We start from the raw sequence: 27,797 nt of genomic DNA, 5'->3' as shown, positions 1-27,797 counted from the left end.
ATGGGTAGTGCCTGAGTGAATGGATCAGCACATACATAGTGCCTGAGTGAGTGAATACATTAGTGCTAAGGTAATTCCTGTGTGATTGGTTGTGTACATGGGCAGTGCCTCGGTGAATGGATGAGTGCATGGGTAGTGCCTGATAGAATTGATGAGTGAAGGGTAGTACCTGAGTGAACATATGAGTGCAAGGTATTGGATGAGTCTAAGGTAGTGCCTGGGTAATTGGATGAGTACAAAGGCAGGGCCTGGGTGATTGGGTGAGTGCATGGGTAGTGCCTGGGTAACTAGATGAATGCATGGGTAGTGCCTTAGTAAATGGATCACTGCAAGGGTGTCTAGGTGATTGGATGAGTGTATGAATAGTGCCTGGGTGATTGGGTGAGTGCATGGGTAGTGCCTGGGTAATTGAAGGAGTGCATGAGTAATGCCTGAGTGATTGGATGAGTGCATAGGAAGTGCCTGGGTGATTGCATGAGTGCATGGATAGCGTCTTTGTTATTGGATGATTGCATGGTACTGCCTTAATGATGGGATAAGTGCAAGAGTAGCACCTGGGTGATTGGATGAGCGCATGGGTAGTGATTTCATGACTATATGCAAGGGTAGTACCTGAGTGAACAGATGAGTGCAAGGGTAGTTCCTGGGGTATTGGATGAGTCTAAGGTAGTGCCTGGGTAATTGGATGAGTACAAAGGCAGTGCCTGGGTGATTGGGTGAGTGCATGGAAAGTGCCTGGATGAACGGATGAATGTATGGATAATGCCTGGGTGATTGAATGAGTGCATGGGTAGTGCCTGTGTGTTTGGATGAATGCATTAGTAGTGCCTTATTAAATTGATGACTGCAAAGTAGTGTCTAGGTGATTGGATGAGTGCATGAAAAGTGTCTGGGTGATTGGGTGACTGCATGGATAGTGCCTGGGTGATTGGATGAGAGCACGAGTAGTGCCTGGGTAATTGGGTGAGTGCATCGATAGTGCCCGGGTGATTGGAGGAGGATATATATAAGAATATCTCCGAATCCCCTCTGCAGTGCCCAGCCGGAACACAGCCAAAGGAACGAAATACAGACTCCAATTCTCGTGTATTTAGCAGGTCTTTATTTTAAGTTGTCAGACGCGTTTCGAATACCTACCTTCTCAATATATATATATATATCCAAAAAAGGGTGTGCCACTTGCTTGGAACACACACAATGACAAGCCGGACTCACGTATGTTTTAAAAGCATCCTTTTTCCAGCAGGTCAGCATTTCTGAATTCCCATTAAAAACGCCCAACACGTTTCGAAGCTAACTTGCTTCTTTTTCACAGGCTGGCATGCAAATGAGGCAGTGATTACGAGCTGGAGCAGTCAGTCATTGTGATTACTTTTCCCCGCCCCCTGGTGGGCTTGCTCAGGTGCATACTAGAAGACCATTCTGGAACTTCGAGTTCCTGCTCGTGAGTTTTCTTTCTCTGGTGGGGTCTGCCTGCTTTTTTGCATCCATTTCATTACTTTTGCTTCTCACCCTCCAGGGGGTATTGAGAGAAAGACGGACCCAATTCAGTAGTTCTTTCTTGTCATTCTGCCAGTATGAGGTTCTAGTATCTCAAGGCAGCTCACAATTTATTCCTGTGATGGTGCAATTCCACGACCATGGACTGGACGTAAAACTTCAAAAAAGGGTGTGCCCCTTGCTTGGAACGCACACAGTGACAAGCATCCTTTATTCCAAAATGCTTTTCCAGTATGCACCTGAGCAAGCCCACCAGGGGGCGGGAAAAAGTAATCATAATGACTGACTGCTCCAGCTTGCAATCAGAGTTACAGAAGCGGAGGCCAGAATCTCGGCATTAGAGGATGATGCAGCTGCACAAAAATTGGAGATGGACTAAAGCACATCATGATGATCTCAGCTATAAACTAACCAAATTGGAGAACCAGGCACGCAGAAATAACCTGCGCATCTTAGGTATTCCTGAGAAGAAAGAGCGGTCTGACATTCGGAAATTTGTTTGTGAACTTCTCACAGAAGCTTTTCCCAGATTTGACTCTTTGGGACTGGCCAAAAGAAATTCAAAAAGCCCACAGGTTTCCGTTTATGGTCAGGAAGCCCCGGCAAGGAGAGGAAGACCATCCAAGAGCAATTCTAGTGTGATTTAATAATTTTTTAGCGAGAGAAGCTATATATTCGCTAGCCAGGCCAGACAAATAGGGGCTGGCTAAAGATTGTAATTTCTTCGTTAGGCCAGATTTTTGTCAGGCAACAGTTTCTAAACGCTGGCATCTCCGTCAGCTTATACCAGGTTTTCAAAATAAAGGGGTCACTGTATATCTGCAGAATCCTGCGAAGCTCAAAGTTACTGCAAAAGGTCAGACTAGATTTTTTTTCCCCGAGATTGAGACCAAAGAGTTTTGGGGGTCTTTATAGAAATGGACGTTTCTAGTCATTATCAGTAGTAGCAGTTGACTGCTCTCTCTGTATACGGTGGGCTTTGTTTTTTTTTCCGCTCAGGGGTCTTTGCTTTATATAAGGGACAATGGGCCAGATGTAGGTAATTCTATTTTACCGATTCATAAATACCGAATTTTACCGATTCGGTATTTATGAATCGGTAAAATAGAAGTAGTGAGATGTAGGTAAATTTCTTTTTCAATTTACCGAATCGGTAAAAAACGGTATTTACCGATTCGGTAAATACCGATTCGGTATTGCCCATTGATTCCTATGGGCCTTGAAGTCCATGGGAATCAATGGACAATACTGATTCGTTATTTACCGAATCCTGCAAGGGTGCAGGGGGTGTCACTTTGACACCCTCTAGCACCCCAAATTCAGGCATGTGTGTGACATGTGGCACACATACATGCCCTAAGGGCATGTCTGTGTGTCACATGACACAGGTGTGCATGCACAGATGTGCATGGACACCTAAATTCGGTATTTTACCACCCAATAGGATTGGGTGGTAAAATACTGATTCTTAAGGGCCTGTGACACTCTTAGGAGTGTCACCTACATGTGGAACTACCGAATCGGTAAAAATACCGATTCGGTATTTTACTGAATCGGTAAATTTACCGAATCGGTAAATTTACCGATTCTGTAAAATTATGGCCCCTACATGCCGAATCCTAAATACCAGTCGGTAACGGCCGAAATTGTCCGTTACCGACCGGTAAAGGGCTACCTACATCTGGCCCAATATTGTTTTTTCCATCCGGGGGGGAGGGGGTACGGCACTCCATAAATTGCAGGGACTGACAGTCCCTGGGCCTCATATGGTGGGATGGATGGGGTGGGTGGGTTGGTTGGGAAGGGGGATGGGTGAGGAGGGTTGGGGAGGGGTTAAGGTGGTGGGTGTAGGGTGTTGATGTTGGGGGTGAAAAATCAGCAGCAGTTAAGATACATTTTAAAGTGGTTCTCTGTGTTCAGAGGATGCTAATCAACCATTGGGTTCATAAAACTTCAAGAGACTATTTTGTTTATTTCGTGTTGATTCTCCGGCATATATTTTTTTATGGAAATGGATAGGAAATTCAAGATTTGTACTTTGAATGTATGTGGACTCAATGACCCTAAAAAAAGGAATGTATTAGCCAGAATTGTTCAGTTGTTACATATCAACTTACTCTGTTTGCAGTAAGCACATATCTCATGGGCTAATAGGGGGTATTTGAAAAATTTAGGGTTAGAGTTGGTGGCTTGCTCTAAACAAACTGGGGTTAAGAGAGGGGTGGCTATCCTAATGAAATGGGGCCTGGGCATCTATACAAAATGTGCAGAAGATAAATGGGGCCGCTGGGCAATAAGTGAATTTAAGATTGGTCATTATAGATTCACTCTCTGTAATGTATCTGGTCCAAATTTGCCTGATGCTGAGCTCATGAATTATTTGAATATAGAATTAGCTCAGTGGCCTCAACCGGTGGTGTTGTGTGGAGATTTTAATATTCATATGGATGCCCAGATGGATCTAAGAAAGAATATGGTATATTCTGGTATAAAGAAGCAGGTATTCACGTCATTACGTGGATTGTGCTTAGATCATGGGCTCTATGATGTCTGGAATTTATTATACGCCGATGACCCAGGTTTTACTTTTTTCTCTTTCCATTATACCAAATTTGTCCGGTTAGATTATTTTTTCGTCTCATCATCACTTTTAGAAATGGTTGACATTGCGATCCAGCCCAAAATTGTATCCTTTAATAATTGATCTTATCCTAGACCCCCAGTTAAAAGAAGGAAACCAAGCCTGGTCTTTCGAAAGAAATGTATTATTGGATGATGAGTATCACCAATTTATGACCAAGATAATTCAGGAGTTCTTTACATTTAATAAAGGAACAGCCTCAAATAAAGTTGTTTGGGACACTTTCAAATCTGGAGTTAGGGGAGAAACCCTTAGTTTTTCGAATACTAAACTGAAAAAGATCTGGGCCAAACACAATAAGGACTTTGATTTGGTTATATTAGCTGAACGGAAATTAGCGGAGATGATTAGGCAGGGTCTAGATCCGGTCAATGCTCTGAGAGATCTTACTATTAAGAGGGCGGTAGCCTACGCTAATATTGCTGATCAAATAGCGTTAAAATATATGCAGAATATGGAAGACTCGTACGAATTTAGTGAAAAAACAGGCAGAATCTTGGCTAAAAGATTAAGGCAGAAAGCAGTCTTTAATGATATTGCTAGAATTACTGATTTAAATGGAGTGCTGCAAGGAGGGCGTTCTAGAAGCTTTTCAAGATTCTACTTATCTCTGTATAGTATGTCTGTGGCAGAGTCATCTCTACAGGACGAAGGAGAAAACTTGAAAGATTTAGATTCTAACGTACTTTCGGACATACAAAAAAAGCTATTATCAGCTCCCATAGTATGGGAAGAAGTTGAGACAGCCTTACTAAGTTTGGCTCTTGGTAAAGCTATGGGTCCCGATAGTATTCCACTTGAATTTTACCGAACTTTTAGGAATATACTCAAAAGTGAATTATTAGAAGTTTGCCAACAAGCTTTCTCAGGTAATTCTCCCGATTCCTGGTCAGAAGCAACCATTGTGATTTTTTTAAAAAAAAGGGAAAAAAGATATTGAAATGGGGTCTTACAGACCAATTTCGTTACTTAACACAGACAGTAAGATTTACTTGAAGCTAATCGCCAATAGGCTCAAAGACTTTATGCTGAGCTTGGTTTAAAAAAGGCAGCATGGGTTCATTAAACAGAGAGACACGACAGATCATGTTAAAAGAATCGTTTCCATGCTGGACTGGTCACAGGTTACTAATTCCCCTGTTGCTGTAGCCCTGTTAGATGCAGGAAAAGCATTTGACAGGATCTCGTGGAGGTTTCTGTGGTCAGTCTTAGCATGGAAGGGATTCCCGGAAGAATTCATTAGGGCTATACAGACATTATATGTTCAGCCAAGGGCTGCCATACGTATTTCAGGTAGGCTTTCAGGGAATATTGCAATAGCAAGGGGGACGAGACAAGGTTGTCCTTGTTCCCCCTTGTTATTCGCGCTTTATATTGAATCTTTCATAAACGCTCTAGAAAATAATGTCAAAATAAAACCAGTCGAGATACATAATGGTGCGTATAAGGTATTTGCGTACGCAGACGATATTGCCATTGTCACGCCCGATATTAGCACTGCTTTACCCAAGATTATTGAAGCAGCCGAGACATTTGGGAGGTACTCGGGTATAAATTAAATGTCACCAAGACACAACTGATCCACTCGGAAGCTGGGCGCCCTAGTGATATGAGTTTTGAGTCAGAAGCAACCTATCTAGGTATTAAAATCTCAGCCAAAGTTGAGGATATTGTTCGTTTAAACTTGGATCCAATCATAGATTCGGCAAATAAGACATTAGAAAAGATTAATAACTTACATCTATCACTCTATGGCCGCAGTAATGTTTTAAAAATGCTTATTGTCCCCAAATTTTTATAAATATTCCGGACTATTCCTTTACTTATTTCAGCCTCTTTTTTTTCCTGTATCGAGAGAATGTGCTGTAGGTTTTTGTGGAGCTATCGACGATCGAGGAGAGCTCCCAAATGGTGTATGTCACCTAGATCAAGAGGTGGATGGGGTGTCCCTAACTTCCGCTTATATCATTGGATAGCTCTTTTACAACACATGGGTGTGTTATTTTTACAGGATGATCCCACAGAAGATGTTGCTAGTCCATCTATATATGAGATGCTGCTGGGCGCAGAGGCGCGGCAATGTCTAGTTCGTATAACCGAACCTAGTTATTATAAGAAAACAAAGTTTAAAATTGTCTCGACTGCTTTTGAAATCTGGAGGAAAACTAAAAGGAGAATTGCCATAAGTTCTAATTAAAATTTTTATACTCCGTTTAAGAATTGCCCTCTATTTCTAGAAGTATTCAGAGATCAGGTCATGGCCAGATGGTATTGAGCCGGAATTTGTAAAATGGGAGATTTTTTTCAGGGGAATCAGTTAGTCTCTTTCGACTTTTTGCAGAACAAATATAAGTTAGTTCGCACAAATTTTTTTTAAATATCTCCAGTTACGCATTTTTTTGGAACAGAAAATAACTGAAAATCTGATTACATTCAATAGGATTGAAATCATAGAAGCAATTAAATCAAGATCCAAAATGGGGCCTTTATATCAGCTGTTTATTGAAAGGCTCAGGATGATCTCTCGGCTTGGGAGGTAAAGTGGCAAAATAAATTTGGGATAGATTCAATTAATTTGGAGAGAAAAATTGAGTTATCTTCTAATGTTTTATTTAATGGTCGATTAAAGAGTCAACATTTTATGTCTATTTTTAATTTATACTATACCCCTGAAAAACTGGCAAAGTGGAATTCGATGAGGGGGAATAAGTGCAATTGCTGTGGATTATACGCAGCGGATGCATCTCATATGTTTTTCCATTGCCCTAAACATTGTCATTTTATTAAGGACGTTGAATATTTTTTTAATCACAGCTTAGACATCCAACTGCAATTATCTGCGGATCTTGTGATTTTAGGCTCTCAAGAAAGCTTGGCCAGACCTGGGAAGGAGGCCGAAGAAGGCTTTATTTTTATTTGTATGTCCATATTCCGACTCTGTATAACGACCCAATGGCTCGATACCACCAACTTTTATTAACTGGCAATCTAGATTATTGTCCATATATCATCTTGAGACTGCGGTTTATAAATATACGGGCAAGAGAAAGAAAATGTTGGGTCTGAAATTGTGGGCACCTGTAGCTAACTGGATATGAATTTTTTGTTGTATTGTCTTGATTGCCGGTCTATTCTTTGTGTTGTGTCTGCTTGCTGATAAAAAAAATCTCATTAAAAATAATTTTAAAAAAGCAGTGCATTGCGGGCGCGCGAGTTATAGTTAGCTGAACTAACTATAACTGGGGAATTTCAAAGGTTTTGTATGAGTACAATGACCAGCTAACTATAACTGGTGTGAAACCTATGGTTTTTTCAGTGAATTTCAAAGGTTTTTAAAATGCTAATTCCTAACTATAACGTGTGTGAAACCTATGGTTTTTTCAGTGAATATATATATATATATCTATATTCAACAAGAATTCCTGCTGATCCGTGCAGAAATGACGAGCCACACCAGGTATGCAATTGAAAGTTTTTTGCAGGTTTGCTCAGGCAAACAAAGAAGATCCTTTTCGATCTCGGTTGAGATCTTGGTCACATGACCTTCCGAGAATTTCCCACATTTTTAAAGAGACAGTGGAATGCACGACGCAGCATGCATAGGAATAAAATAAATGTTGCTAACTCATGTCATTTTTGTGTAAATAATTGAAAAAACGGTTTTGTAACACCATTATAAAGTAAATGAAAATATAAGGCATGAAAAATAGTAATTAATGCATTGTGGTGATTTTAAACATTTCAAGTGAAGAAAAGAACATCATTGTTAAGTACATTCCAGATGCTTATCACACACAACAAGGGGCTCAGTCACAAGGATCTCTGTGAGCCCAGGGTAGTATCGGGGGAGGAATATATTATCCCAATGTTGTAAAAAGATGGTGAGAGTAAATAGTAGAATCAAGGTAAAGTACCTTTGTGCTACCAGAAGTTTGGTGGTATATCTTGTTAAAAGAAGAGGCGGGTTGTAATATTAACAAAGTAAGGTATTGATGAGAAGATGCCAGAATAAGTTGCAGAGGTGAGTCTATAGTAGAGACAGCAGTTCAAATGAACATGCAGGTTCTCATGTGCTCTTAAGGTTAGCATAGTGGCTATTCTTCCAACCAGGTCAAACTGGTGGTCTGTTAAAAAAAATATAAGCAAAGCAGATCAGTAACCAGCATTTTTCATTAGTTTACAACACAGTAAAGCTAACATCCCCATCCATTTACCATCTATTGTATCATTGGAGGTTCCGCCTAGTCCTCAATCAGATTTAGACATATAAAAGTAAAACTGTTACCATAGAATAACTATGTTATTGGTCCTCCAAGTGCCGATTTAGTAGAGTTATACAATGCCTTCTCATTAGTACATGAATTGACACACATTGTTAGCAAAATAAGTTAAAATAACAGTGCAAGCTCTGTTAATGATAAAAAACTGAAATTCATTACTGGTGGTTAAGAATCAAATACATAGAATTACAGTTGTACATATAATTCCTCATCATTATTCATGCCATTGGGGAACATACTGCCAGTCAGCAGTATTAGTTTAGATTCTAGTCGATGTAAGGCCTGTACTCTGTTTCCGCCTCTTGGGTTTCGAGGCACGGTAGCAAGACCAAAGTATCTGCCTTTTGTCCAGTCTCCCTCGTGTGTCTCACTGAAGTGTCTGCCGATGCTATAACTGAAGTCACGGTTGGTTACTGCTCTCCAGTGCTCTAGGATTCTTTTTTTCACTGGAAAGGTGGTAGAACCGATATACCACTTGTCACTGGACATGTGATAGCATAAACCACAAAGTCTGTATTGCAAGTGATGGGTGTGGTGATGCGCCATTTCTTATTGGATCTCTTTAGTGACACTTCACTAACATTGTTACTGTGGCTGCACGCTTTGCATTTATTGCATTTGTGGAATTCTCCTTTCTGATCTAACCAGGTTTTCATGGTGTTTGTATTCAAATGACTATTGACTAGGATCTCTTTCAGTGAGGTGGTTTTTCTGTACGTCACTGAAGGTGATTGACCTACCTTGGCTTTCAGGAGAGGGTCTTGTATGTGGATATGCCATCTTTTCTTGAGGATTTTCCTGAGCTCATTAGCTTGTGTACTGTAGGTGGTGATGAATCTAACTGGTGTCTGTGAGTTATCCTCTCCATTGGTACATTTAGGTGGTGAATACAGGGCATCATGGTGGCTGACAAAATCAGCTTTTCGTGCCCCCTTATGTAACATTTTGACCGGATAGCCTCTGTTCCTGAACCTCTTCATCATGTCCTGTCTGTTTTTTTGATATGTGACCTCTGTGTTGCAGTTTCTTTCAGCGCATAAAAACTCGCTATAGGGACCACTCCACCTAAAATTCGGTGGATGGCAGCTGGCTGAATGCAGTATGGAATTGCCTGCTGTCGTTTTCTTGTATAGGTCAGTTGTGTGTTTACCCTCACCTGTAGTCAGCCTGATGTCAAGAAAGTCAATGCTGTGTTGGCTATGTTGCATGGTAAATTTTAGGTTCATGGAGTTTCCATTGAGCAGTTTCACAAATTCTAGAAGCTCACATTCATTGCCCTCCCAAACAAAGAAAACATCATCGATGTACCTGAGCCATAGTACGATGTTCCTGGACCATGGCTCTAGCTCTTCACTCCAGAGTACCTGCTCCTCCCACCAGCCAACCACCAGATTCGCGTAGCTGGGGGCGAAGCAGGTACCCATAGAAGTGCCCTGTAATTGCTTGTACCACCTTACATTAAACATGAAAACATTCTCAGTGAGTCAGAACTCAATCATCTGGAGTAACAAGTGTGTTCAAGCAGTTTTATGTTTCTTGCTCTGAGAAAATGCTGACATGCCCTGAGATCATCTGAATGTCTAATGCTCGTATAGAGACTTTCTACGTCTAAGGATACCATCTAGTACTTATTCTCCCAATGTATGTCATGTATTTTCTGGAGAAATTCTTTGGTGTCCCTCAAATACGAGTTAAGACCTCTAACGTAAGGGAAGAGGAAGTAGTCAACATATTCCAATGTTTTTTCTAGTAGACTATTTTTAGAGGATACAACTGGACGTCCTGGGGGGATGATGGCATCCTTGTGTACTTTTGGGAGTAGGTAAAATGTCGGTGTTGTAGGGCTCTCATTGAGTAGGAATTTTCTTTCATCCCAGGTGATGAGCTTTTGGTCAAACCAGTCTTTGATATGACTATTGTATCTAGTTTGTAGATTATTTAGGTAACCTTTGTCTACCCTCTCAAAGCAGGTTGTGTTGTTAAGTTGTCTGAGTGCCTCTTGTATGTGCTTGCCCCTGTCCATTATGACGATGTTACCTCCCTTATCAGATGATATGATGACAATGCTGTCATCTTTTTGCAAACTGGAAATAGCATCCCAGTGTTCTTTCTTTATATTTTTATTTTTATTTTTGGGGCTGGTGTCAATGGGTTTGAGTATGTCATTGCTGACAGTCTCATGGAACAGGTCTATATTGTCTTTGGGTGTCTGTGGTACATACCTAGAGGGGGCTCTAAAATGTGTCATACCTATCGTGTCAGTGGGTAGTTCTAATGAATGTAGTGTAATGTTATCACCCTCAGGATTAAGTGGATTTGGTGCAAGACTGGATGTAGTGTTCTGGTTTAAGAGATCCTGCATGTCCACTAGCGCGGGTATATCAGCTATGGCTAATGTTTGTACAGTACCCTCATTAGATATTTGTGCAGTGACATTGCTGGTTGTTATATTCCCTTGTGAGCTGTGTATTTTAAACAATTTAACCTTACATACAAATTTGTATAGATCAACTCGCGTACTAGCATAGTCTACATTGTTATCAGGACAAAATGACAAACCAAAATTTAGGACATCTTCTTCTGCTGGTGTAATGGGTCTACAAGAAATGTTTATTACCGTGAGCTGCTGTGTGCTGTCAGCCATTATTTCTTCTTGGGATCCTGGCTTCTTGTTTTCATGCCAGTATTGCTGTTCTTTTCTTCCCCTGCACCGTCTTTTCTTGCTCTTGCATTGGCGCCTCTTCCTTTTCCCTCTGGTTTTCCCCTGTAGGATTGTTCTTGGTTCATCTGCATGAGGCTTACCTCCTCGGAAAAAGAAGATAGTTTCCCCTGATTTGAGGCAGCGCTGTCAATCGATTCTTGATCAGAGCTGACATCCGTGGTGGTGCCACTCATGCCTTTTTTCAACGATCTCCAAGGCTTTGTCTTTGGCCATGTTGGCTGATTTTGTTGAATTTTCTCGCAAAGGTTAGAATTCGGCCAGTTTTGTAGTCTCTCTCATCTCACGAAAATGTTCTTTCTTTTCTTTCAATTACCCCTTTCTCAAAGATTTTAATCCTCTCATCAATCAGTTTTATGGTGCTTTTGACTTCATTCTGGTCTGTACATTTGGAAAATTTCCCCATCATATATATATATATATATATATATATATATATATATATTACCTACTGGCGATAGCCAGTAGGTATATATAGTTAGGATTAATTCCCTATGGGATTTTTGAAAATTCTATGTCTAATAACTTTGGCGTTTGAGGACGGAATCGGCTGAAATTTTCAGGAAAATGGTACATTTTGTTTCTGAGCAGCCCCTGAAAATTTGGTGGGGTTTCGTCAAGGGGGGGCTGAGAAAAAAGGGGGGTCCCAAAACACGTTTTTCCCATTCATTTTTCCATAGGGCGGTTGGACTCACTTTTAGCTCGAACGGCTGAATGGATTTGCACGAAACTTGGCAAAATTGTAGGGACTGTTAGCCCGATGTGCCTTTGCTAGGTCTCAATATATGTGCTCCAGTAGTTTTTGAGAAATTAACGTTCAAAACAAGATATATATCTGTAACAGCGCTCCGGGCAGCGATCCGGTCCGCTTACTTTTCGCGAAACGGAACTTTGCGCGCAGAAAGCTGATTGGCTCTCCGGTGTCTGTCAACATTCTAAACAGTCCGGAGCGGCCGCCATCTTATCTCTCGGTAGGATCGAGAGAGAAGAAGAGGTGAAAAACGAAGGGGGAATTTATTGAAAGGGGGCAAGGTATACCCCTCTTGACCCCCTAGGAATGTTGTTGGGGTTATTAAAGGGTCCCGTGGGGAAAATAAAAAAAAATGATTTTTCACGGTAGAAGCGCTTCACGGGCCGCGAACTGGGCCGCAAACTGGTAGCGAAACGGGAATTCGCCATTTTGTGCTTCGTTTTAATTGTTTAGAGACAAAAATTATCGCCGCACATCGGCCACAATGCATGAATATCGCTGAAAAGTCAGCGATATTCATGCATTATCCAGCAAATGCTCTTAGCCATGTTATCCACCTTCCATTGGATAACATGGCTAAAAACTGCTCTGTGCGTGAGCTTTTTTTTTTTTTTTTTGCTGCGTGACGTTTGTTAACGTTCGATTCGATGGAAATCAGGAAGTGTTGACCACCATTTTGTCACTGCAAGTAAATATTTTGTTATAAATGAATCCTTATTGATAAACATTGTCTGCGCCATCTTGCGTTTTTGTCCAATGCCACAATTTTGTCGTGCATGGCAGCCATTTTAGATGCCTTGACCAGGGCCACTCTCTGCACGCCGCCGATCCTCAGCATGGCTCCCCACCCTCGCAAGCATCTCCCCCACGCACTGGTCACCCCCGCTCTCTCTCTCATGCATGGGACATATACTTCCCCCCATCTGCGCTGCTCCCGCCCGACACCTCCCTTTCACCCTATTCACTACCGCACCCTCTGACACTCCTCTTCCTCTGTGTCCGATTGTCCAGGCCGGACCTAGGCTATCACCTAGCCCTGCGGATGTAGTTTATGGCTCCAGCTGTAGAGTATGCAGACATGCCAACCCTCCCGATTCAGGCGTGAGACTACTGATTTCAGTGCTAGTCTTTCGCTTCCCGATTCCTGCAAGGAAAAACCCGGGGGCATATTACCAACAACTAGCGGTAATTTTTGTCTCTAACTTGTTTAGAGACAAAAATTATCGCTGCACTTCGGCGAATTTTATCGCACATAAACCTTGCTATTAGCAAGGTTTATCGCAAATGCGATAAAAAACGGCCGCAATGCATGAATATCGTTGAAAAGTCAGCGATATTCATGCATTATCCAGCAAATGCTTTTAGCCATGTTATCCACTTCCCATTGGATAACATGGCTAAAACTGCTCAGGGCAGGTGTTAGGTTTTGGAGATATTCGCGCTTAGCGCGAATATCTCCAAAAGTTGGTAATAGGAGATAGCGATGGTTAGGGACTGTTTCCAGTCGCTAAAATCTTGGCACGCCCACTTTGCATGTCATTAGTGATAAATATCACTGATATGCAAAGCGGGGCCCAAGATGGTCGCTATCTCCTTTTAGCTGTCACTAACTGGTGTTAGCGACAGCTTGGTAATAGGGAGATAATTTTATCTCTTTTTTTTTTGGCTTTTAAAGCCAAAAAAGCGGAAATAAACCCCCTTGATAATATGCCCCATGATTTCTCGGGGGTTTCAGCTGACAGGGCTTGGTATTGTGTTACGTGCTAATTCTTCCAGGAAACGTCAGAGGGTCGATGCAGGGGTTCTAGAAGGGGTGATAAACCATTTAAGCCTCATGAACAAGCGCATGGTCTTTTAAAGATTTGTGAAGTACTCGGGGCGGAGGTGTGTGTGCGTGCCCTCTTTCAGGAGCGGGCGGGGGGGCACTGCCAGCAATTTGCAGGCCAGGCAGTGTTCAACACGTGCATCACCCTTTCTCTGCCTGCTATTGCGCTCCATGCTTCGGAAAGGTAAGAAAAAGAACGTGCATTTGAGTTTGAAATGTCCGATCTTGTAGCAGTACACTTGCAAAGCCCACACATGACAATAACCCGATTCAAGGCCCCATTCACCCGATTTTTTAAACATATATAGCACTCCAACAAAGTTAGATTTTAAAACTTTATTAACATTTAAATATAACGAACGCAACAAAAACTGTAAATATATTTAACCATTTTTTGAAATTAACCAGAACTATAACGATAACAACAACAACAACAATAATATAACTTTTATGCCTAAATTACGCAAACATTTAGCTAATCTGCTACAGGGGGGAGTCGCCATTTCTTTACAATAAGCAATAATGAAAAATCCACATCAATAGGGTTGTCCGTTTTCTCGATGCAGCACTATAGTGCAACATACACAGCACCTGGGGTGTCAAGAGTGAACAGGTCTTTCTTTGTTCCTTAAGATGTTATCTGTGTCAACCTCTTCCAAGAATGCTGATGCGTTAGGATTTCCTTGTGTTTCTTAATAGCATTGGTGTCTGTACACTTCTTTGTCAATTCTGTCAAGATGATAACTGCTTCATAAACAGACGATATCTTTGTTTAGTCATTAGTGTTAAGTGTGTCTGAAACTACAGTGCCCTTCTGTTTTTTTTTCTTCAGGCTCTACAGAGTTTTGTGTGTTGTTCTTTTCAGCGACAATTATTCCAGAGGTTTCAGGTTCACTTGTTTTGTTCTGCAGTGAGTTAACAGCTTTAGAGAGTTCATGTTTATTTGCTATGTCCTGCTGTTCGTCAACTGCTTCAGAGACGTCAGCCTCATTTGTTATGCTTCAGTAGATCCTGGACCTGCCCGGCCGCGCCCAAAATGGCGCCGGTGTAAATGGGACTCGTAACTGCTTGTTGTGTACTGGTTGCCCAACCTTGATATCACGAGATACATATGCAGTTTTGAAGCACATGGCGGAGGCTTGTCTGCTGTAGTGGGGCGCCCCTTTATCGTTTCAGTCGCCATTCCGCCCGCTTTTGCTACACTGTGCCTTTTCCGCCATTCAGCTGTTTAGCGCCCGCTCTTACGGCTACAGCGTCTCGCTCACCATGTAGTTGAGTTGCTCCCACTCTTGGAGTTCTGGACTTTTTGGTTCCGTCCAGAGGTGTCAGGGGACAACACCCAAAGACCCCGGAGTCCCACCTGCCTTGGTGCACAAATGAACAGAAACACGGGCTTCTCGATGGTGGCGTCAAAGACCAAAGGTTTATTACTGCAGGGACACAGAAGTCACAGATACTACACACGGGCAGTAATCAGGAGCCTGTTCAAATTGTACAAAGCGGGTTGCTCCTTATATACGAAATTTTAAGCTGGGGGCGAATTCTTTACATGTAATACATTCCCAAAACCTTTGTGTCTAAAACAATAAATATTTGGTGTACACAGGAACCGTCGATAATATCTGAGGCCAAATATTGCGAAAAGAGGGGTTCCCACTAGTTTGTCACAATTCCCTGTCAATATTGCATTCAGGACCCGGACCGCCTCATCGTAAAGTTCGTTACCTCCCCCTAATAAAGATTCAGAAAGAAAGAAACAGAGCCAGGTGTGGAAGATAGAAAAGTGGGATAAGGGATGTTTGTGGGTTGTAAATGGGCAAGGCTACCGGCTTCGGCCGTCTAATCATGATCAGGTACAATGGACACGAAGACCAGTTTGGCAGGGCTGGCCTCGGGCAGAGGAGGTAGCCTTTGTCGAGTCATGCAGCTACAGCGTGATCTGGTTTAAGGTGCACGTGTCATGAAAGAGGTGAATCTCCGGCTAAGGCTACATGTCCTTAATTGAAATGGAGTGATCAGAGGCTATTGCATATGTGAGGGCAAGAATCACAAAATGGCGGCCATGATCTAAGATGGATGCCGTGGGTAGATCAGAAATATGTCAATAGAAGGAGTGCTCTTGCTCGTAGCGTAGCGAAAACACCAGGATATACTAAATGGATCATTTGCGGTTCACTGATACCAATATTATGTATTTCCGTCAAACTTGAAAACACGGGTTCAAGTCGTCACGGAACCTCAGACCCTCCTTTTGCCCTTACATAGGCAATTACTCAGTCTATGTCAGAATCTAGTTCTATGCTCATCAGGTCAGTGACATGCTGTTGTATCATTATCCTTTCTCGTGTCTTTTCTCCAAACGCAGGTGGTTTTCTGAGACAAGTTGCAGCACAAAGACTACACAGAGCAGGACCACACTGGATAATCAGACAACATGAGAATAGGAATACTAAGATGACACCAATGACCATCAGAACCTTCCATCCCCACGCTGATATCAGAGTCCAAAACCATTCCATGAAGGACCAGTTTCCCTTGTCTACATGTATGGAATCTGAAATCTTGTGCAACTTAGAGATCGCCTCATAGACTGTTGGAGCATTATTAGGAATAAAGACACAGCAGCTCGATTGGATCATTCTGCATACCCCACCTCGATCTGCAAGTATAACATCTAGAACCATACGGTTCTGCAACGTCATGAGCCTATCCGCCTGAAGCTCAGCTGTCAGATTGCTAAGGGCACCAGCAGTTTCGGAAATAGTAGATTCAACTACCCGTGTTAGCTGACGTATGTTTCTACTATTGGCCATAGGCCCCCAGAACGGAAGGAAGCCTTTGAAGAAGTCTCCAGCTTCCTGACCAGCGGTATCTTCCTTGCTGAAGACACCTCTCGCTACTCTGGTTCTGTGGTAATCAGATGAAGCAGTGTATGTCGGAGGCAACAATCGAGCAATATAACATGACCCTGAAAAGTCGGCAGGCAACCATGTATAAGCTCTGTCTCGACAAATGAAGTAGGTACCCCTAGCAGTAAGGAAGGCAGGGGAAGAGTTAGCCGGAAACACGTAAGTCTCTACGCACTCACTCCTCCCTAGCTGAGCTCTCGGATTTCTCCCATTACCTTGCAAACAGACCTGACCTCGGTGAGGTACGACCCAGATTGGAGTTGAGCTTTTACGCTTGCTTTCTCCTAAACTAAGGCGATACTCTGAAGTATTCCAACTTAAATATACTTGTAATTCGTCTCTAGGGTAAGATGGAGTATTATTGACGTCCTTGACCATGTCAATAATTCCCTGGACTAAAGCTTTGTTGGCAGAGTTATATTTAGTGGAACGCGGTGGACGTGGAGGATAGGTTTCAAGGGCATAAGCAAAGATGGTTTGGAAGGCCTGAAATGATCCATTATAGCTGTAAGGCAAAACCAGATAGGGAATACCTTTATCCATAGTGTGGGGTATCAAGCCACACACCCAGCAGTCTGTAGTGTTAACTATTAGTTGGTGTTGATGCAAGAGCTGTACAAAAGTGTTGTTAATGAACTCTGAGCGTCGGGCTTGCTCATGTTCTGGAAACGAGTGAAAAGAGTGTATAGAAGAAACAGTAGAAATAGCAGGATCAAGGGGAGGTACTGTAGTAACTGGTACAAAAATCAAATTTATACTAAATACGATTCCACCCACCAATGTTGCTAAAACAATCAAAAATGTAATGGCACATTGCATCAGAAAGCATTTGCTATGAAGGATTCTATTAAGTCTGTTTCTGCGAACATAAATCATATTTTCTCGTTGCAGCGCAGGAAGCTCCATCTTCTACAATCCGCTCGCGACCACTGATGATGTGTACGTAGATGAAAATGCCTCTATCAGCCCTGGGAGTTCCCAGAACCAACAGAAAGATCGACCTTGTGTCAGACCCCTGCAAATTCAAACTAGGCACACAGCCACGACCCTACGGCTACCCAGACGGCAAGGCAATTTGAAAAACAATAAACAATAGCAAACTTCCTGGCTGAAGGCAAAAGTTCAATATATATATATCAAAATCACAATATGCAGTTGCCTGCTTTATTTGTCCATTTTATGGCTTCTTAGGTTGTATCTCTGCTTCGCTGGTACTGTCTGATCGGAAAATAGCGTATCACTAGCAGCTGTTGCAGAGTTTAAGTTCGCAGATAACGAAATTTCTTCTGATGCTGGAGACAAATGTTTAATGTTCAAAGGAGTTTTTTCAGGAGGAGAGTCAGGTTTTGAAGTGTCAGTAATCAATTCGGCATCGCTGAAAGAGATGAACTTCGGTGTGATTTCAGATTCGGAGGCACCAATTCCCTTTTTCACCCAGTCGTCGTAAGGGAGCGGCAACGGAACACGCTTTACATGAGAAGCGTGAATCCAGTGTTTGCGGCCAGCTACACGAACTGCTGTCCTCGTTGCCAGTAAGATCTGAAAAGGCCCCACAAATCTTGGCTGAAGGTTCTTCGTCCTCGCGAAGTTCTTGATTACAATGAAGTCACCCGGTTTCAGCTGGTGCCCTGGACTCTCCGGAGGTTTTGGCAAAGCATCGAAAACCTGTTGATGAATAAGACTCAATTTAGCAGTCAAGTCGTAAAGGTAGTCTATCAACATAGGATATTCAATGGAGCAAAATTCTTTAGGCCTTGGCACACCCCAGATATTTGCCGGGCGACCAAAGACTATCTCGTACGGACTAAGTCCTATTCTAGAATGTACTGTCGCTCTCGTTGATAACAAGGCCAAGGGAAGTGCGTCTGGCCAAGCTAAACCTGTGGATGCTTGTATTTTGGCTATTTTCAGCTTGAGGGTGCCATTGTAACCCTCAACTAAACCAGCAGACTGGGGATGGTTTGCACTGTGAAATTTCTGTTTCAATCCTAGGCCGGCACACACACTCTGCATAACTTTCCCTGTAAACTCACTTCCGTTATCTGACCATACAATCCGTGGCATTCCATACCTAGGGAAAAATTCCTTGAGAAGAATTTTGGCAGTAGATAGGGCAGTGTTGTCCTTTAGTGGGTATGCTTCTATCCACCTGGAAAAAGCACAAACTACCACCAGGACATATTTCAAATTGTTGCAGCGTTCCATGTGAATGAAGTCTAACTGAATTACTTCAAAGGGGCAGGAAGGAGGTGCGAAATGGCCAGCTGGAGTTGGAGTTCCCTTGCCAGGGTTATGCATCAAGCACACCATACAATTTTTCACCACTCTCTCTGCACACTTACTGATTCCCTCATTCTTCCAGACCGGAGCTAACATCTTGCATATCCCTTTAGAACTTATATGCGCTACTCCATGCGCCATCGTCACTACTGCAAGCACATATGCATCGGGCAACATCCAACGCTGCTGTTCTGTCAAATCAATCCAACATCCATTCGAGTCCAACTTGCCCGTACTTTCTCTCCATACACGTTTCTCTTCCTCAGTCGCTTCTTTCTGGATCTCTTTCACACTTTCCATAGTGTCCTCACACATTCCAGACTCAGCAATCCATCTTGCAGACGTAGCAACATACATTCTGCTCACTGTGTCTCTAGCTGTCTGTTTAGCGATTTCGTCAGCAAAGGCATTCCCACGACCAACATCATCCGTGATTGCTTTATGAGCACTGCACTTCACAATCGCAACTTCAGTCGGTAAGGTTAGAGATTCCAACAAGTCGTTAACTAGCTGACCATGCTGGATCTTAGTCCCATGGGACGTAATGAACCCTCTTTCTCTCCACAACCGGCCAAAACTATGGGCCACGCCAAATGCGTACTGACTATCTGTAAACACATTCACTCTCTTTCCCTCAGCTAAAACACACGCTCTCGTTAGAGCTATTAATTCTGCAGCTTGGGCAGAATTCTGACTCACTCTTGCAGTCTCCACAATCGTCTTCAAAGTCGTTACCGCGTAAGCAGCAGTCACATCACCATTCTCCAATTTAAAACATGACCCGTCCACATACAGTGTACCATCCGGATCTGATAGGGGAGTATCTTTCAAATCGATGCGTCCTTTTGTCTCTTCCTCCGTTTTGAAATAGCAATCATGTGGCTCGGAATCACTCGACTCTTGATCAGTCGGCAACAATGTTGCCGGATTCAATACATTGCATCTTTTGATCTGAATATGACTCGCTAGTAATGTCAGCTCGTAACCAGATAATCTCGCACTAGTAAGGTGTTGAGTCTTCGTTCGGTTCATGAGTGTATCCACTGCATGAGGAACCATGACCACTAGCATATTGTTCATCACCAAACCAGCAGATTGTCGAATGGAAGCTGCAGCTGCCGCTGTAGCTCTCAAACAACTGGGCAACGCTCTGGCTACCGGATCTAATGTTGATGAAAAATACGCACAAGGGCGTTGTTTATCACCAAACTTCTGTGTCAGAACACTCAACGCGCAACCTTCTCTTTCGTGAACGTAGAGCGTGAATGGCTTACTGTAATCAGGTGTACCCAATACAGGAGCTGAACACAATGCTTTTCGTAATTCAGAAAAACTCTCTTGGCATTCATCAGACCATGGCACCGGACTCGGAACATTTTTCCCAGTCAAAGCTACCAATGGTTTCGCTAAAAGAGAAAAATTTGGAATCCACTGCCTACAGTAAGAGGTAATACCTAGGAAGGCACGTACTTCTCTCTGTGTGCGTGGAACACTCATCTGCGTAATTGCTTTTATTCTTTCTGGGGTCAACTTCCTTCCCTCCTTTGACAAGAGATGACCTAGGTAGGTCACTTCTTGGCAACAGTATTGCATTTTGGAAGGAGACACTTTGTGATTCAAATTAGACAAATGATGCAATAGGGAAATTGTAGCTGCTTTGCAAGTTTCCTTGTCATCGGCAGCCACTAAAAGATCGTCTACGTACTGTATTAGGGCAGAACCTGGAGGAAGGACAAAAGAATCTAACTGGCTTTTTAAAGCTTGACTGTAAATTGATGGGCTCTCACAATAGCCTTGTGGAGCGCGTTTAAATCTGAAACTGCGACCTCCTAGACAGAAGCCGAAAATATCCCTACTTTCTTCGGCTATCGGAATGCTGAAAAAGGCATTCTTTAGGTCAATAACTGAGAACCATGTGGCTGTGGCAGGAATCAATGTTAACAAGGCAGTAATGTCTGGCACTACAGGAAACTGCGGGACTACAATCTTATTAACTTCTCTAAGGTCTATGACAAACCTATACACTGGAGGTTTTGTAGGATCAGTTCGTTTCAGAATCGGCAAGACAGGACTGTTACAGACATTACCTCTAGTTTCTTCAACCACACCCTTCTTAATCAAATCTTGCACAATCAATAAAAGTGCACGCTCACCTTCACTCGATATTTTATATTGGGGAATTCTTGGAAATTTTACATTTGCTTTTAAAGTTACCACATACGGTGGAATTTCTAGGAGACCTACATCATTAGGACCAGTCGCCCAAAGAGAATCAGGGAGTGAATGTAGCTCCGGCGGGAGTGCATCCATTGACAAGTACATCGGAGAGACGATATTTTTACCCAACGTAAGTTGTACTCCTTCCGGAGAACAGTACAATGTCGCATATAGTCGTTTTAACAAATCTAAACCAAGCAGATTTTCATTACAACCTGTCGTCAAAATCAGGGGTGCTTTCAATTGGCACGGTCCAACAGAAATAGACAAAGGACCAGATATCGGGTTGTAAACAGGGGCGCCTGAAAAACCTACGGAAACATTTGTTGAGCCAGACAAAGGTGCGCCAGGGAGTTTCGCATGAATGATAGAACTTTTTGCGGCACCAGTATCCAACAGAAACGGTTCGACTACACCTGATGTTGCTACTGCGACATAAGGCCCACTCTGATCCACTGGAACTGATACTACTCCCTCTCTCTGTCCATGGCTGTCCTAGTACCCATTTTGTTGAAAACCCTCATCTACTTCATTATAGTCCTCGACAAGATATTGTTGAGATCTATTTTGCTGAGTAGATTGTCCATTTCGTTGATCAAAGTGATTAGAGGGACGATCATTCGTTTGTGGAGGCATAGCACCTCGTCCTCGTCCTCTAGAATTCTGCACAAAACCACCACGACCTCTCTGAGCTGCTGCTGCATTATTTTGCGCTAAGATCGGACATTCATTTTTATAGTGACCCTCTTTCTTGCAGTACGCACACTGATTCCACTGATATTGAGGTCTTGATGAACCATAATCTGTCCTTTGGTATGAACCTTGCTGCGTATTAGTTTGATTCGTGCGAGGCGGATACGCCTGCTGTAAAAGAACTTTAGTTTTTAAATCTTTCGTTTTCTTTTCTGATTTCTCCTTTTCCTCTTTATCTCTATTTTCGTAGTACTGTGCAGTTGCAAGTATTTGCGCTGTCGTAGATACAGCCCACGCACTTTCTGAGTCTTTTAATTTATTGCATAATTCAGGTAACAAATTATGCACAAATTTATCGACAAACAATCTCTGTCCTCCTTCTGTACTCATGTCCTGACCACTATGATCTACAAAAGTCTCTTCGAACCTCGTGAAGAAGTCGGAGACACTTTCGTCTTTCTTCTGCCTGCATGCTGACAACTTGTCCCAATTTACACGCAATGCTGGCATCAGAGTCTTCATTAGATCAATTATTCTACCTGGCAGATTAGCAATTAGAGGTTCGGGTTTCGCACCACCTATTTGCTGACCATCTGCTGCAGTGATAGCTGCCCAATCACCACCTAAAGCAGCTTGATGATCCTCTCTACGAATTTTAGCCCACACTGGTTGCGGAACTACGTTACCAAACAACATATCGATGTCGGCTAGGTTCATTATACAAGCCTCAACTGTCTGTGTTAATTCCTTGTAATATCCGGCTGGATTTTTACGTGGATCTGGCAAGGCCTGTTTCACCGCTAACACTTCAGCTCGCTTCCATGGAATGTGTATCCACACTCGTTGGAACTGTGCTGGAGCAGCTGCAATACCTGCATTATCATCACGTTGTATTGCTTCGCGCCAAATTGGAGGAACCTCCCTCATAGGATATTGGCGACTTGGCTTCACTTTACCTTTTTCTAAATCTCTCGGTGAACGAAGAGATGGATCACTCCTAAAACTTAAAATAAGTTCCATCGCTTCCTTTATATTCTCACCCACTATCATTCCAGCAGCAAAATCTTTTTGAACTCTAATTAAATCTTCCAAATCTGATTCAACATCATCTTCTTCTATTTCTTCACGTAACAACGAGCACATCTCATCAAAGACGTACCGTTGCGTTGGTTCCCCCCACTGCATAAATGTGTCTAACACATCTCTCGTACTATATCTTCTACCCTTCGAAATCCATCTGAGAGCCATGGAATCTAAAATTCCTCGTTCCTCAGTACTTGGAAGCTGACTCCGTCTCTGAACAGAATCAGGAGTAGGAGTCTTGATTAAAGTTTTATATAAAGGAGACAGCATATTAGTAACAGAATCAGTGATTCTTCGACGAACAGAAAGCGGAGTTAGCACACTCGCAGACATAGAGAATGCAGTAGAGGTAGGAATAGATAATGGAACAGTAGGAGTATCGAGGAAAATAGTTTGAGGAACAGTGGGTACAGAAGTAGGTATGGAAGCTGGCAGTGCAGGAAGAGAAGGAGCTGTAGGAACATTCACATTCATCACAGGAGGTACGGGAACTTGATTCTGAGGGATAGGAGCAGGAACACCAGGTTGTCCAGCAACCGGCAATTGAACATTCGGCACAGGCGGAGCCGTAGCACCTTGTGCATACGGTGGAGGTGACCTTAACAGATAAGATAGCAGAGGATCGTTTTCAGAATCCTCCAGTATCTTAGCCATTTTCGATGGCAAGGCAGGATAGCACTTGTCGATCGCTAAGTTATGCTCTCTAATTGCTACATCTATAGCCTTCTCACACTCGTTAGCCTGCAACTGTTTAGCCGCTTGCTCTAGAGTTAACTCTTCTTGTTCTTTCTGTTCTTTCTTCAACCTTTTCATTTCTCTCTGTTTGGATTCTTTTCGCCAGTAACGGAAAGAATCAAACATTGCCGGCCGGGCTTTCTTATTAAACAATTTCGCTTCTAAGTTGTCGAGAATCTCTGGTTCAAAACTACCATGCAGTGGCCAACTAAGGACACCATCCTTCTTACAGTAGCGGACCCATACCTCATTATAAGATATAGGACCCACGCCATGTTTACAATATAAATCATATAGGGGAGTCCCAATCGGAGGAACCAGACAAGAGTCCTCCAATCGTGAGTCACTGTTGCAACTAAAACAAGACAACATTTTCCGACTTACCATTTTCAGTCCGGAACACAAAACAAACAAACACGGAACAAATATGTGCACTCGAACCAAGAACTTAGGCCTACCAAAACGAACTGATGTATCGATACCCGAACTAAACCAAATAGATTATCGTAACTAGAACAACCAATGATAATCTGACAAAACCAAACCAAACCAAGAACCGATCAAGGATTTTTAACAATCCTCACAAAGTAACCAGCTAGCTATCACTAAATACTTAACTGAGTCACTGAAGACGTCACCAAGGAGAAACCCGTCACGTTTCGCCGTACTAAGGACTGCACCTCGGGTCCAAGACAAGGCGACGGTCAAGGCAACGGCCCACTGCAGCCGTCCTGAACGGGAAACCCTCGTGGAAGAGAACTTCGGGCCACTTTTGCGATATGCCGGGATCGATGAAGTGGGGCGCCTCCCTCAGGAATCTTCACACGAAGCTTCTCGAACTCTTCAGGCTTTTGGACCGGTACCGAATGACGTCGCCCCACGTTGGGCGCCAATTGGAGTTCTGGACTTTTTGGTTCCGTCCAGAGGTGTCAGGGGACAACACCCAAAGACCCCGGAGTCCCACCTGCCTTGGTGCACAAATGAACAGAAACACGGGCTTCTCGATGGTGGCGTCAAAGACCAAAGGTTTATTACTGCAGGGACACAGAAGTCACAGATACTACACACGGGCAGTAATCAGGAGCCTGTTCAAATTGTACAAAGCGGGTTGCTCCTTATATACGAAATTTTAAGCTGGGGGCGAATTCTTTACATGTAATACATTCCCAAAACCTTTGTGTCTAAAACAATAAATATTTGGTGTACACAGGAACCGTCGATAATATCTGAGGCCAAATATTGCGAAAAGAGGGGTTCCCACTAGTTTGTCACAATTCCCTGTCAATATTGCATTCAGGACCCGGACCGCCTCATCGTAAAGTTCGTTACCTCCCCCTAATAAAGATTCAGAAAGAAAGAAACAGAGCCAGGTGTGGAAGATAGAAAAGTGGGATAAGGGATGTTTGTGGGTTGTAAATGGGCAAGGCTACCGGCTTCGGCCGCCTAATCATGATCAGGTACAATGGACACGAAGACCAGTTTGGCAGGGCTGGCCTCGGGCAGAGGAGGTAGCCTTTGTCGAGTCATGCAGCTACAGCGTGATCTGGTTTAAGGTGCACGTGTCATGAAAGAGGTGAATCTCCGGCTAAGGCTACGTGTCCTTAATTGAAATGGAGTGATCAGAGGCTATTGCATATGTGAGGGCAAGAATCACAAAATGGCGGCCATGATCTAAGATGGATGCCGTGGGTAGATCAGAAATATGTCAATAGAAGGAGTGCTCTTGCTCGTAGCGTAGCGAAAACACCAGGATATACTAAATGGATCATTTGCGGTTCACTGATACCAATATTATGTATTTCCGTCAAACTTGAAAACACGGGTTCAAGTCGTCACGGAACCTCACTCTTGCGGTGCAGCGATAGGCGGCTTCCACAGGACTCTTAAAATGGCGGTCGGCTCTTCGGATTTGGGCCTGGTCCAGTAAAATGGCCCTGGGACACCTTGGAACTCGGACGCTTGTCTGCCAGGGCTTGGGTTCCATTCTCGAAAGCGTCCCCTCAGCCTTGAAGATTGTACAAAAGTTTTGGGGGCCGTCGACTCCCGCAGGCTTCCGGTGGGGAGCGGCTGCCATGATTGCTTGCGGAATGGCCACGACGGAGCTACGAGATGGTGGTGCTCTCATGGTGACGCCAGCTTCAGTCTGAAACATCCAGAAACAAGGTGGGGCTTTCATCGTTTGGGAAAAAAAATGTTTTAATCCAATGAAAAGTGTTATTTTTAGGTCACATGACCTAGTCTTACATAATTAGGAAAAGAAAAGTAAAATGAACCAATGAAAAGTTTTATTAACAAGTCACATGACCTGTTATGCTTACGTTACGCGCTGCGCGGCGCGCTCTGGATCGTTTCCGGGAAGCTGCGCCTTGCGCAGCGGAGCACTTCCGGGTGCGCTAACGCGTCGCGTCATATGACGCATTACGCGACAATGCAGGTCCAGAATATAGTCAAAATGTCTCCACCAACCAGCGGTCGGAATACAACCGCTTTCAGCAGTCCAAAAAGTTCGGTTAAATCTTAAGAGTGGGAGCAACTCAACTACATGGTGAGCGAGACGTTGTAGTCGCAAGAGCGGGCGGTAAACAGCTGAATGGCGGAAGAGGCACAGAGTACCAAAAGCGGGCGGAATGGCAACTAAAACGGTAAAGGGGCGTCCCACGACAGCGTGTCTTCAGGTCAAACGGATTGTGGGACAAGGTCCAGAATGGAAGATTCTTCAAAAGGGAAAAAATTCCGCCGGACCCCGGGAGCCGGCCGCCTATGCCGGGGGCGATCTCAGGCCTCACCAGGGCAACACGACTTGGGGAGGGGGCAGGAGCCAAGCGCCCCCTCTCAGTCCGCGCCATCTCACCGCCCCTCGGGGGCCTCCGTCAAGCGGTTTAGGGAGGCACCGTATCACATTGTTTTCTAATGCAGTCAGGTCCACAAATGGACTCCACTTACTTTGAATAGTGAAGCTGCAGCAGGTGCAAATAAGGTTTAAACAGTGTTACAAGAGCTGCTTAGAACTCTGAAGTATGGCACTCAACAACCAGGACTTATGCCATTTATGTAAGGCAGTGACATGGAAGCAACTCAGGGACAAAAAGCATGAACGAACATTCACGTATGAAAATCTTATTTGGAGAAGGGGTAGAATCCAAACGCCCCCTGCCAGTTCGCGCCACTACACCGTATGTGGAAAATCTGAAGCCATCATTCTACAAACTCTCAACGCTTGTTATCAGTGCATGAGTTTCATGCTCGATCGATTGAGCTAGCCGGATCGGGCAATAAAAAGTATAAAATAGTTATGTAAATAGTTATTTAATAAAATGTTTTACTCTGTTTCTTTGCTGGTGTGTTGTGTATATTTATAATATTTGCATAGGGTTTGTCGTTATTTTGGGCGGTGTGGGTGGCGGAGTCGAGCTGTTTTGCAGCCCTCATGGTGTGGAGCTCAGTTCATTTCACTATTTTCGTATTTCTCATGAAGGGTTATTCCTAATGTTTGTATTTTACCGAGGTCAAAAAGAGATCGAATTAGTGGTCTACTGATTTTGCTCGATTACTTTTATTTTTTTACACGATTTTTCACTATCTGCAAAGACTAAACAGAGTATTGCGACTTTGTGCTTGTTTGTAAATAGAGAATGATCCAAAGAGAACCAATTGTAAAACAGTAAATGCTTGGATAATAATCAATCAAATGGAGAGACAAGCAGGTACGACGGATTACAACAGGGGTAAAGGTCTGCGTTAACTACCGTTCACTATCTGCAAAGAGAGAGTACTACTAAGAGAAAAGAGGGGAGTGGGGGGGGGGGGCAGCGTTCAAAGCACATCAGCGTGCATAAACACGAAAACGTTTTTACCTATCACGTACTTGACATTTGACAGCTTTTGATATTTGCTATTAAAAAACCATTGAAATTCACAGAAAAAACCATAGGTTATAGTCCATATATAGTTAGGAATTTGCATTTACAAAACCTTGAAAATTCAATGAAAAAACCATTGGTTTTAGGTCATATATAGTAAGGAATTTGCATTTAGAAAACCTTATTTTACTCGCATAAAACCATTGAAATTCCATATATAGTTATAAGCGCTAACTATATATCGCGCACCCGCAATCCACTGCTGATGATGTCACATATTACATCATTCATGACATGGTTAGTG

The 27,797-nt window shown here is 43.1% G+C and overlaps 1 protein-coding gene across 2 annotated transcripts in view; it reads left to right on the top strand.

Moving 5' to 3' along the window:
* Positions 1-27,797, top strand: part of LOC147690364 (cytochrome P450 2F2-like) — an 818,967-nt gene that overhangs the window by 397,701 nt on the left and 393,469 nt on the right. The gene's annotated exons all lie outside the window — the stretch shown is intronic.

This window comes from Lissotriton vulgaris, chromosome 9, assembly GCF_964263255.1.
Source record: "Lissotriton vulgaris chromosome 9, aLisVul1.2, whole genome shotgun sequence".
Lineage (NCBI taxonomy): Eukaryota > Metazoa > Chordata > Amphibia > Caudata > Salamandridae > Lissotriton > Lissotriton vulgaris.
This window is presented reverse-complemented; position numbering and strand designations above follow the sequence as displayed.